Here is a 13,663-nt window from a genome sequence, read left to right on the forward strand (position 1 = left end):
ATATATCTTGCTGGAAATTAAGCTTTGTGAGAAATCCCATTGATTCCTTTTAAGACATTTTATTAAAAGGTCTGTTACTGCTTAGCTTGCACTTTGTGGCCATGAGAGATGTTGGAATGAAGAGCTATCAAAGGTGACTATCAAAGTTTTTTTTTTTCATTTAACTTTTTCTGACTGTTAAGCAGCTCATTTTGTGGAGACAGTCATTAGTGTCTTTAATGTGAAACAAAGCTTCTGGATAAGAGCTGCTCGGTGAAGATCAATATGAAAGATATCATTTCAGTTACAGCTTTAATAACTGTAATAATAGGGAGCCTGGCATTGCTGGCTTTATGCATTAATGTAATTTAGAATCTACCAGGTACAAATCTTATCAAACATTAGCAGTAGTTGCATTGGGAATTTCTAGGTAGAGGAACTGTGTGATAAATGAGAAGTGTTTTAAAGGTAGATTTCAATGCACCAAGGCTCATCCACCATACAGTCATGCAAGAAATACACCAAGACAAATAAAAACAAAACAGATTCATGAAAACTGAATACAGCTTCTAATGAACTAACAGCATGTGTGTGTGTGTGTGTGTGTGTGTGCGCGCACACACACAAGTAGATGTATTTCATTCACACATACTTATATACTGGTATGTCTATTTCATTTAAGATCATCAGTGATGCCCAGAGTCTGGGAGAGGTGCTGTCCTGTTGTAGATATGGTATAAATCACTATATATGTAGCAATAGCATCTTCCTTAGGGCAAAGAGCTGTTTGGTGCAGGAAGGGTAGGGTGTGTCAGGAAGCCAGCGGCATCTACCTGGTGACTATCTAAGCTAGAGCAGATAAGGAGCTACTTTAATTTACTGGTGTAAAATCCCTAACGGTTTCAACATTCCCAGCTTGATGTGAACCTTTGTACAGAAGAGCCATCTCTCCTGAGCCAAGTCTTTTGCCCAGGATCGGTGCAGGGAAGTTTCGTGCCCTAGGCAAAACTTCCTCCTTGCACCCCGCACCCCCTCATCCAGCTAAGCCTGCCCCCCACTACAGCTAACTCAGCCCCCCGACCCAGGAAGCTCCTCCCCCCCACCACAAAAGCTAATCCCTCTCCACCCCGTCCTCCCACGGCAACTAACCCTGCCCAGGGAGACTCCCCCTGTCCCCCCACGGCAGCTAAACCCACCAGGTGAGACTCTCCCTCATCCCTCCGTGGCAGCTAACCTTGCCTGGGGAGACCTCCCCCGCTGCCATGTCAGCTAACCCTGTCTGGGGAGACTTCCTCCCTTCCCCAGGCAGCTAACCCTGCCTGGGTTTTCCCCCATCCAGCTCACCTCAGCTCCGCCTCCTCCACTGAGCATGCTGGCACCGCTCTAATTCTTCTCCCTGCCCAGTTTTTTAAAACTTCTGGATTTGTTTTAAAAAAAAAAAAAAAATCAGGAATGAATAACCTCTTATTTTGGATCTTTTACAACCAAGTGGCATTTTAAACATTTATTTAGCTAATGTCCAAATGTCTTCAGGTTCTAGCGCTTACTGGTAGACATTCAAGATTTACATTTTCATTTTAAAAAAGATCTAAACTGGGAACACTATGAACTTTCAATTTATCTTTTGCTGATAAAAATGGAAAACTCAAAGTTGAAGCAGCTACTGAAAAGAATAACTTTTTTTTTTTCCAGTGAGATTATAAAGTAGAAATCTGACTTCACCACAAAGCACAATGAGCTTTTAAGGATAACAGAATTGTTTATTAGAACCTCAGCTGACTCAAAATTCAGGTTTAGTTCAGATAAAATCCACATTTTGGATGCTTATATGGGTGCTCTACATCCCTTGTGGCTGGAAATGCCATAAGAATAGACTCTTTCATCACTGCTCCTCCATTTATGGCCACAGATGAAAATTCCTGTAGAGTAACATTTCTTGCAGTATTTTTGCAGGGACAGGAAAATGTGTCCGATCATTTCAGAACCCTTTCAAATTTGGTTCTGGAAATGGAGGAAGGGCTTCTTAGTTATTTGTAACCAGTATATCCATTCCTGAACAACTTTTTATTTTAGTTTTTCTATGGTCCAGCAGGATTTTTCAAAATATCGCAGGTAACCATTCATCATGAAAACAATAGATGTAATTGTCACAAAATCTTAGCCATACTCCACACTATCATGAAGTAGCTAGTGTTTATGTGTAGCACTGTCCTCTGCTAGATAGAATAAAATTATTCAGATGTGTATCATAGGCTCTATACTGTTAACAATTCAGATTCTCCTTCAACTCCATTTGTAGGAAGCCTGGGTTCTTTGAACAGGAGGATCTGAATTCCACTCTCCCTACCCCAGGATGTAGAATGGAAAGGAACCATAGCGTGTAGCACAGTAAAAACTGTGTAGTCACAGATGACTAAAGATTTCTTTCAGCACTTAATGAGTGAACAAATATCATGTAAAATATTATAAATCATGTTAATATTACTAGGCCTGGGCCTGCACTTCTTACTCAGGCAAAAAAGACACTGACTTCAGAAGGAATTTTGTCTGATTTAGGGCAGAAGGATTCTCCCATTATTTGTTTGTCTAACAAGGGCATTCTAATTTTTGTTTTTAAATCTTCTCTCTGTATATTAAACAACAACATCTGGTAGCTGTGTCTCTGTGTTGTGCATATATTTAAGACAGGCCAGAATAATTCAATATTGTTTCGTTATTTCAGTATTACCATTATTTCACTACCATAGTATTAAAAAACAAAACAAAAAAAAAACACAACTGTTTCTTTACCTCTCCTGTCATGTTGTGTTGGGTCACTTTGTATCACATGATGTGATGTAATGCAACTCAATGCAAGAAGACACATGTCCCTTTTCATTGGAAATTTAAAGAAACAGAGATTACTTTTCCCCTGTGGGAAACAAAGCAGGTCAGGTGCTGACAACTAGCTGTAGGAAGTTTGGCATAATTATCTCAGTTTCAGTACCTATGTATTTCTAATCTAATGGCATTTTGAAAGGAAGTGTATTAGATACCACAATTTAGCTGCAGTAAATGATTAAGCAAAAATAATGCAGAAGAAAAATCATTCCATGTCATTTGCACTTCTTGCATCTATTTTAACATATTGCAAAGAAAAACTCTTGCAAATAAAATTGTTGGAGTATAATTTCCAAATATATATTATGAAAGTGGAAAGCCATGGGGAAAAAGTGATACAGCTGGAAGGTCCATTTGCACTGATTTCAAGTGGATGGAAACAAAGCAAAACACTTTTTTACTCAAAAAAAAAAAGAATCTGGAGTAGTGAAGTACTGATATAGGAGAACAGCACATGAAGGCTACTTAAAGACGTGGGTCAACATTCTACTCCAAGACATACCAGTGTAAATATAGAGTAATTCCACTTTACATTAATGTACTTACAATTATGAGAGTGAGCATGGTTGAAGGGTAAGATTGCATCTAGCTCCTATACAGTGCTTTTCATCTGAAAATTTCAAAGCACTTTACAGCATCATCATCCCAATCTTACAGATAGGAAAACTGAGACAGAGAGAGGTGAAGATACTTGCCAGAATTCACCTATCAGGCCAGTGGCAAAGCCAGGAACAAAATCCAGGTCCCTCAAGTGCTAGCCCAGTGCCCCCTTTACTAGGCCACACCAGAGAAAGAGAAAGGAAGAGCATAGAATCCAACTGAAACACTACTTGTGTAATATGAAGTGCACTCTCTAACACCAGGTATGTCGTTTCTTTACATCCAGTTCCAGCAATGGGGCCTAAAGCTTTAGTTTTGTGTTTCTTGGTAACATTTTAGTTCCAGCATACAGAATGCAAAGCCAGTAGTATATCTCCATACAAGCTAGCTGGGAGCCAGCATATGTCATGTGACAGAAAACAAAAAATGAATATTTAAACAGCAGCATATCACAACAGATGCAGAAAAACTTCCCCTTCTCTCTCTCTCACACACTCCCCCTCTCTCACACACACACCCCATGTGCTGTTTCAAATGGCCTATTAAGCAGTGAAGTTGACACAAAAGCATTGGCACCATTTCAATTTGAGTTAGATACTAAACTACAAAAAATATAATTAGATGTTTGCTATTTATTTAAAATCTTAGGTTTAATCTCTCAGACTATTCCATTCCTTAACTGTGACAGCTGAATTACTTCACTTTGCAAAGGTTTATGTTAAGCATGTTCTAAGCTTCCTGCATTTGTATTGACCCCTCCTGAGTTTTAGATTGTTTAGGTTTGGAAAAAGAGAAACTCAGTTGGAACAGTTAAAGTTCACCTGGTTTCACATCAAAACCACAAATTTTACAGAGTTTTGTTAGAAAGCCATAAATCAACCTTTTTTCACTCAACCTGGGACTGGATCTTATTTGAAAGATTTGCAACCCTTACGGAGTCTTTCAGTAAACCTGGTCTGAGTTTTGAGTTGTAATGAAAATAGACAAGTTTAATGGAGTTGTGGATTCATCACACACAGCTCTAATTATAGGTCACCTACAACAAAATGATTAAACAGTAACTATTCCATAATCTTACCTGGGACAAATTTAGTCAATATGACCCTCGTGCATATCCTATGCACCTACTCCCATAAATGGTGCCTTGCAAAATTTCCACTAATTATATGTAACAGCAAAATTCAATAATTTAAAAAGGGGTAATGCATGAATATTGTTAACTTGCTAGTGCAGCATTACATTTCCTAATCTTGAAGAACTAGCATTAATCTCAAAAATAAAGTTTTTCCATGAGTTTTACTGTTCAGAGATGCTGCTCTGTCAATTTTTAATATACTCTTTGAAAAATGATGTATACTTTACCCACTCTCAAATAAGTGAGGGATTCTAAGGAAGGATAAAACACTTCCTGTTTCACTATAGAAACCCCCTGAGAGGGCAATTAAATAGATGGTAAGAATAAAATGAATTCTGGGATGTCAGGGAATAGGGTCCCTTATTAAAAGCGTTGCACAATCAAAGGAGGACAAGCTCTGGGGAAGGATTTCTGCAGCCACCACCTTTGAACCAGGTTGTACCTCCAGAGTGGTATCTAATAGTCCCTTTAGGGAAATGTTTTTGCTTTAACGTCCAGAGTGCTGTAGCTCCACCCCCAAATTGAGAAGGAGAAGAACAAAGTAGTACTTGAGAGAAACCATGTGAATCCTCAGGAGCTGTAAGTCAGAAGGCATGTGTGTCAAGCCCAGAGCATATATACTCAAGCCAATGCCTGAGAATAGGATTTAAGGATTTCGATGATGACTGAGGGGTCACAGACTTTTCAGCGGGCATGTCTGCCTTGATGTTGCCAAAAGCCTGCTCACCAAATCAGGAGGGGAACTGCAGCCAGATAGACATCTTATGTGGTGTGTGTGTTTTCCTGCCTGAAGCTTTAGTGACCAAAGTAAGAGAACCAACAGACAGATCCTTTTATAAGTGTCAGCTCCTGAATATTTTCCATGGTGGGGAATTCTGAAACAGCATCCCACACATGGAACTCCATAGGGTAGGGCCTGAGTACTAGTGCAAAAAAGTTGATAAGAATTAAACAAAGAAAATGTAAAACAAAACAAGTGAAGGGTTTGTTTTTGTTTTTACACAATAGCCATTTTGGTAGATGCTGATAATATTTATAACCTACTTTTCAATTTTCTCCCGTAAGGCATGGTTGGGTCCAGCAGATACACAAAGCAAGAACAATCATACCTGGGACACCACTGCCCCATTCAACTATATGTCCTCCTTTTTTTGTATGCCTTCTACCAACTTGTACTTTTGTAATGAACATATTTCAGCTAAATTGTTTCCTTTGAAACCACAGAAAACTTGTATATTTTTTGAGGAATAAATTCACATTTGATAAACTTCCCAAAAAGCTAAAATGGATCTACTGCTATAGCAGTACAAAAACCTTATTCTCTTACTAAATATTGGAGGAACTGGAGGGGAAATCTTTATATGGAACATACTGTGATGGAACACTTCTTAGCACTTTTTAAATTATTCATTAGAAAGGTATATCAGTATTCAATAACCTTTATAATTAATTTTGCTTTAAAATTACAGATTATGGAAATATAAGGATTTTGATTAATCAATTATTCTTCTCTAGAGCATCTCCCAAATTTAAAAAACAAGAGAGCTGTTTGGCACAGACTTGAGCTTCTTTAAAATAAAATTCAACTAAAGTATGTACTTTACCTGTAATCTCTAGTACTGTTCTGCCCCCTTGTGCTGCTGCAGTGAACTCAACTGAATAACAGTTTAGCTTAATCTTTGTACATGAACTACACACACACAAAAACCACCACTGTCACTTCTCACTTTTCTGGCAAGTTCAAGGTCAGTGCCTAGCTATTTTCAGCTCATCTCTTCTTGATCCATGCAGAGAAATGACAAGGTAACGTGATTCGGGGTCAGCTGTATTACAGGAACCGTTACATAAACGGAGAAAGTGGAAATCAATCCTAGCTGACAGTGTCTTCAGGATAATCAGCGCTCACTCCATGCCGCTGTCAGCTCCCCTGCATCAAACACCATGTTACTTCTGTCAGATCTTTTTAACAAAGCCATATTCTCACTTTTGGCAAAGTAAATAAATATTTCACTTGGGCTTGCATTTAATTCATTGTTTAGCAAACTTTACCCCTTTGGATTTGCAAACAATCCTCATATTTCCTGAAAAGACATCTCATGCTGTCATATCCATTATTGCCTAGGAAGGTTGTTAGCAAAGATATAATCTTCTCTTACGACATATACCATTCTTCATGCTATGTGTTAGGTTTCTTCATGCAGACCATTGCCTCATGATCCTCTGTTTTTAATTAGACCTCAGCTTCCCAAAATGTTTACTTAAATGATCATTGTCATTTAAAGAATATAAGAGCTCTGCTGTAATGTTTTAGGACACCTTAGTCAATTTGTTTGATTATTATTACTTTATCTGAATCATTTCTTCCTATAACTAGACATCTTTCTTAATGTAGAATTATGAACATATCATTTCACAAGATGTGCTGTGTTAGTTCGTTTCAATGACAGCACATGGTATGTCAGTTTAGAGAAAGAAAAGCTATTCTATCCCACCCACCTTGTGCTCCCATGAAAGTGCCAAGCCTGCAGTACTCCACCGAAGAACAATTTACCATAATATTAGTTGTCAGTAAATTCAAAGACGGAACTCCTAAAGCTATAAAATGGATTAGAAGCAATTTAAAAAAGAATTAACAAACTAGAGTAAGAGTATACTGTCAACAAACAAATGCTTCATCATAGCACTGTAATTTGGAATTTTAATTACCCCTCTGCTTCTGTAACAAAACAATGTCTGAACTGGCAGCCATTTGAATCTCTCACAGGTCATTGAGCATTCTAGTTAATTACTCTATGAATAGCCTGTTTTTCTCCCCTCTGGAAACACGTTTCTAATGGCAGTCAAGGTCTGACAAATGTGTCATCTACATAATTAGCTAGGAAGCAACACAAAACATTAAACATGCTTTGTGCCGACAACTATCAAAACATTTCATTTGTTGTCAATTATTCATTACTTTGTAGGTTCTGAAGGGGTTGTTATTATGGAAATAAGTCCAGATGCTAACAAGGTTAGCATTTTTTATTCAAATTAGTAATCAGAGGACTAACTTTAAAAAAAATGTATCCAACGTACATTTATGGCACTTTTCAATCAGTAGTAAAGTATAAATGAATTTATTTAGGTTCAGATTAAAATAGTCTGGCATAGCAATATACTAATTTGTAGAGTAGCATTTTTCTTTGAAGTGTTAGTATCTAAACTGAAGTAGTAAACTTTCAGAACCTTTGGCAAGACCAATTTGTACTTAGTAAATAGGGTGAAGATTTTCACAGCGAGAAACAATGTATGACTGAAGGAAAAAACCAACCACACTGGAGGTTTTTGAACTTTTTTCCTATCCATGTGTCACACTGAGTAAAAATCAAAAATCAGCTATTTCAATTCATATAATATCTTGTCTGAACTTCAGTTTGATTTAGCAAACACCACAAACTGGTTACATTCACCACTTCCGCAGCAGAGCTGAAGCAAATTTAGTCTGTCTTTCAAAAAGAAATAGGTACTGCTTATTTCTTTTTCTGTAAGATCTTATGATGTTGTCTCTCAAGTTATGCAGCTGAAATGTTATACTGAAATTGCCTTCAATATAGACAGATGGAGATTTTAACAGTAAAATTAACATGCACCTTTTTAGCCAAGATCAATTCAGTTCTGGTACCCACAATATAAATATAAAATACACATATACAAAGATACACACACACAGAGTAACAAAATACACAAACAAAAGAAATTCAAAAATTCTATTTTAGAAAACAAAGGTGCCTTCCTAAGCCTTGCTTTCCACGTGTGAAAAAATGAAAATATATCTGACAAAAAATAGTTTGATAAGAAATCATTGGTCATGAAAAAGGGCAGTAGAGCAAATTATATTGTTCAATCTATCTTTTTATCTTGACTAATTTCTCAAAACCTTAGTTTTTTCTTCTAAACCAATATGTGGGCCCAGTCCAGCATTCAGAAGTGCAGTTGGTTTCAATGCAGTTTTGCTGAAGTAAAGACTTAGGGCTTGTCTACATTACCCACTGAATCGACCGGCAGTGATCGATCCAGCGGGGTTCAATTTATCATGTCAAATCTAGACATGATAAATCAACTGCTGAACACTCTCCCGTTGACTCTGATACTCCACCTGGGTGAGGGGCACAGGCAAAGTTGACAGGAGAGCGTCAGCCAACGACTCACCGCAGTGAAGACACCACGGTAAATCGATCTAAGTACGTCAACTTCAGCTACGTTATTCATGTAGTTGAAGTTGCATAACTTAGATTGATCCCTCCCTAGTATAGACCAGGCCTCAGGCCCTATTCCTACAAATGCTTATTGACTTCAGTTGACTAGTCACATACTTAAAGTTAACATATGTAAAAGTAGTTGGAGGCCAAGGAATTATGACTTTACTTATAATCTGAACATTTTATATGTACAATATTCTACTGTACAACAGAGAATAGAAGTAAAATGCCATTTTGATCTGATGACATAAAATATATTTGAACTGCACAGAGTAGAACATAGAAATGAGGTATCTGAAAATTCTTTTATTTTCCTTCAATGGTAGGGAAAAAAATGGGTTATATAACATATCTTTTCCATTTCTAACTTCTATGATTCCACGGACAATTTTGCTGGAGAAACAGGACTAGAATTACTTTCATACAAGTCACTGCTTTAATGCAAATCTACTTATTTTATATATAACACTTACATGCTTGGTGAAATTAAAGTGGTTGCCATTAAAAAGTAAGCATTTACTAACAGTTATCACATTGTATCATCTGAGGTACATTCATTTTTCTATCCCTAATATTCTAGTACTATTTTTGAACATGCAACAATTGAAATACCTCAGATACTCAGGAGTCAAAACTGTTCCCTTTTAATGGTGTTTACCACATTTTTTATTGAAAGCCAAAGAAAAAATGCCTATGTATATATTTAGGTGTGTATGTGTATATATCAATATTGATGTAGATATTTCTCTCTATATATAAATATGAGGATATCTATGAGACAAGTGTGAACAGACCTTTTTTAGAATAAAATAGATTTTATTTTTTGCAATTTATAGTATTGTGAATGGGGAGAATTACTTAATGAATTAAGTAATTACTTGTTGAGAGAATATTTTTGTCAATGCCTGTTTTTCTCCAGGGGAAAAAAAAAAGGAAGTACAAGGAAAAGCAAATCTTCAAAAACTTCCACTAAATATACTATTTTAAAAATGAGTTCCAGTGATCTTATAGAGAAGGGAATAATCCATTTTCAGCTAAAACTTCCTACAGCAACAAGAGAAATACCATGAAACTGAGAACATTTTTAGAAAGGATGCAGTCTGTCTTTTAATGAACATTAAACAGATAATAACATATTTATGAGGAAGTCAAAATATTTTGGAAGCCAATAATCCTGTAAGTCTTAACATGCTATAAAAACAACAAATAAATGCAAAGTGTTAGTGTTACACATGCCTGCCTGATCAATGGTTTTCACATATTGATCTATAAATGGAGTTGACAGTCTGTGTTGGCTGCACATTTTCCAAGCAGCTCTATTTTTGTACAAAACCAATACGGGCAATTACCTTTGTTTGAGATGCCAAGTCTTATCAATTCAATGTGATTTAGTGTCATTTTAATTAAATATCAGGATCTACTTCAGGACAATCTATACAAAGCCTCAAACTTGACTACAAGCTTGATTTGAAGTAAACATGTAGAAGCCCTGCAATCTCATAATATGACTCAAAACCTCTGTTAAACAGAAGGCTTGTATTTTTAGCTATTTTATTTGTTTTTTTGGCTAGTCATAACTTTGGCAAGTATTCTATGATCAGAGGACTGGAGTAAGAAAAAAAGAAAATTGCTTCCTGCTTCTCTGATAATGTATCAGAGAGCTAAATAAACCAACAAAGTCTGTTTAATCAAAAAGAACTCTAATACATTAGCATTTTGGAATGTCCAAGATAGATGCTAATTCTTAATCTAAATACCAATAAAAATGACATTTCATTGGTGACTTTGCTCTGAATGAAACAAAATGCATTTATCTGGGTTTAAAAGATAGAAATACTGATGTACATTGGTGGTTGAGATACTAATATTAAACACTGAAAGAGCTCTTGTCTACTACTGTCTGTATCCAGCTTCAAGATTTGTGCTCTTTAAATTCTACATTAATATCAGTTCCAACCTCCATAGAATACTCAAGCATTTCCATTGTAAATATCGCAAACTAAAAGACATGAGCATCGAAGCTTTTGCATTAGCGAGCTTCTCTATTACACATTCAACATCTTTACTTCTACAAAATGCACAGTTCATATGGCCTTACTGATGTACGCTGCATATCCTCCATTGTCACACTACAGAAAATAATCTGTTCATCTTCAAAAGGAGAGCCCAAGATGTGCACGACACAGCACTGAATACTGTAGAATGCCACAAATCACAAAATTATATAGTCTCTTCTCTACAAATCACTACTAGAGGTCCTTCATAAATGTGTTTTATTTTTCCAAACATATTTTAGGAATATTTTTCTAACTGTTCAAAATGCACCAAATCCTGAATTGCCTTAAATTACACAAAACTCTAGCTGAAGTGAATGGCTTTTGCATGAGTTAGGCAAGGAAGATTTCGCCCAGGATCAATAGAAAGAGAAATATGTTTATTAACAGATGAGAGATCAGTAGATATTCCTAATGTATTTCCATAACTGAAGTAACAGAGTAACATGGAGCCTCTTATGAGTTCACTCATATTGATAATGTTTAAAAAAATATTTGAAAACAAAGAAATACAGTTTATGTGAAACCAATACAAAATGTTTCCAAACATTTGATAAGCCCAACCAATGACATACACACCCCCACCCACCCCCACCCACCAAGTATCTTAACAGAGAGTTAGGCCACGTCTAGACTACCCGCTGTATCGGCGGGTTAAAATCGATTGCTCGGGGATCGATATATCGCGTCTCATCTAGACGCGATATATTGATCCCTGAGCGCGCTTATATCGATTCCGGAACTCCACCAACCCCAATGGAGTTCCAGAATCGACATGGCGAGCCGCGGACATCGATCCCGCGCGATGAGGACGGGTGAGTAAATCGATTTTAGATATTCGACTTCAGCTACGTTATTCACGTAGCTGAAGTTGCGTTTCTAAAATCGATTTTACCCCGTAGTGTAGACCAGCCCTTAGATTCTCAACTGATATAAAACAGCATAAGTCCTTTTTTGCCCTGCAACACAGTGCAATAAGATCCAGTTGATATATTCGTATCTGTATCTTTAAGCTCTGATCTATTCTTCTTTGGATGCAAAACTGAAGGTTGTTCACTTAAGTGCCCCAAAACTACAAAACAAGAATACATTACTCAAAACAACCATAATAAAGAACGCTTCACTTTTTCAAGGCACTTCACAGACAAAGTTATATCTTCTCCCTTTCATGCCCTCCTCCAAAATCCTTTACTAATCAGGCATGGAGGATCTGATATGTCAACATGAAAGTAATACAGATATTTTGGTAAATCTTTTACATTAAAATAACATTACACTTTAAGAATATATTTCAATATGTTTGAATTCTTGCTTAAGAATTGTGGGTTTAGTTTGGCTTTAGCAAACAACTTTACCAGGCTTATGTGAGTAAATATGCCAAAATACTTTTCAGTATTTCAATATCTAATCAGAAAATTCTGCGTGGCAAAAAGAGATGAAAAAGAACTGAAACGGAAAGGAAATCAGCAGCATGGAACGCTTTCCATTCTATGATATTGGAGCCAAGTTTGCTAGGTAAAATGACATATACTGAGCAAAATACCACTTCTTATAATTAGCTACTTAACAAATGCAACACAAAGCAACTTTTCAGCTCTGTACTAATGAACATACTTCTACCTGCTATGGTTATGGGAATGAAGCGGTGAATATTTATGTCTAATTTAACTTTTTAGAACCCTTGCTCTGTAACAGTCCAGCATACTACCCCCAAAACTAAAGTTATGTAACAAGGTAATATCAACAATGAGAAACTGCATGATAAAATCCTGCCCAAAAGTGAAAAATGCTAATTTTGTTTCATTTAGCAGCTGGATACAGAAATGCTCATTAGTTTTAAGAGGGTTAATCCTTTTAACTTTTGCATATTGATATGCCAATTATGCCTAATTGTACAAGAGGCATCAGTCAAGGTAATAGTGCATAAACACATGAAAGTTATTAAGTACATCCCAACATGTAATAAAGTAGGTGTTAATTGGTAGCTGAGTTCTGCAGGCTATTGAGGTGGATAATTCACTGAGAGATGGATCACTTGTAATTTCTCTACATAATTCCTTTTGCAGTCTCATGCTGTGATGTTTTCATGCTTGTCAAAAACAACTGCAGCCTAGTGCCGTTTGTTAAACACAGCCAATAAAATATGTTAGGCATCATTAAATATACTTAACTTTTAAACTTTTTCAAAGGTACAGTTCTTACTGATAATGCATTATAGTATTTCCAATAAATTTCTGTAAACTGTTTCAAGTTCATAACTGAGGAACATTTCACTTAGGATAAAAACAAAGCAATATGTGCAATGTGTCTGAGGCCAATGATACTTTTAAACTGGAAAGTAAACATACAGAAATGAATCTCTCATCAGTTGCCATGATCTAAAGCAATGTTTTCAATACAGAACTATAATGATTTGCTTCCCTGAGCTAAATTCATGTAAGTAAATAAATAAAAAGAACGATTAAAATCACACTTTTCAAACTACCTTGATGAACGTGTTGGGGGTTAATTTTGCCTTTGAAATAAGAATGAATAATGCAGGAAAAATACAATTTCTATAGCAAGCTTATTCCATTTAACAACTTAGTTAGTATAATGGATTTCTATGAAATATTCAGCTCTCTAACAGAACAGCAATGAATAACTGTGAAGACTGACTGAGTCTTGGGGGTCTGTCCCCAGCTAACCTAACTTATTCGCATTCACTGAGAATAAAATGGATCTGGAGTCCAAAAAAGTAGCTAACATTGCATAAATAATTTTGTAACATCATATGG

General features: G+C 36.2%; 1 protein-coding gene across 2 annotated transcripts in view; it reads right to left on the reverse strand.

Annotated features, from left to right (window-relative positions):
- ARHGAP15 (Rho GTPase activating protein 15) overlaps window positions 1-13,663 on the reverse strand; it is a 467,195-nt gene that overhangs the window by 430,117 nt on the left and 23,415 nt on the right. The gene's annotated exons all lie outside the window — the stretch shown is intronic.

This window comes from Chelonoidis abingdonii, chromosome 10 (assembly GCF_003597395.2).
Source record: "Chelonoidis abingdonii isolate Lonesome George chromosome 10, CheloAbing_2.0, whole genome shotgun sequence".
In the NCBI taxonomy this organism is placed as follows: domain Eukaryota; kingdom Metazoa; phylum Chordata; order Testudines; family Testudinidae; genus Chelonoidis; species Chelonoidis abingdonii.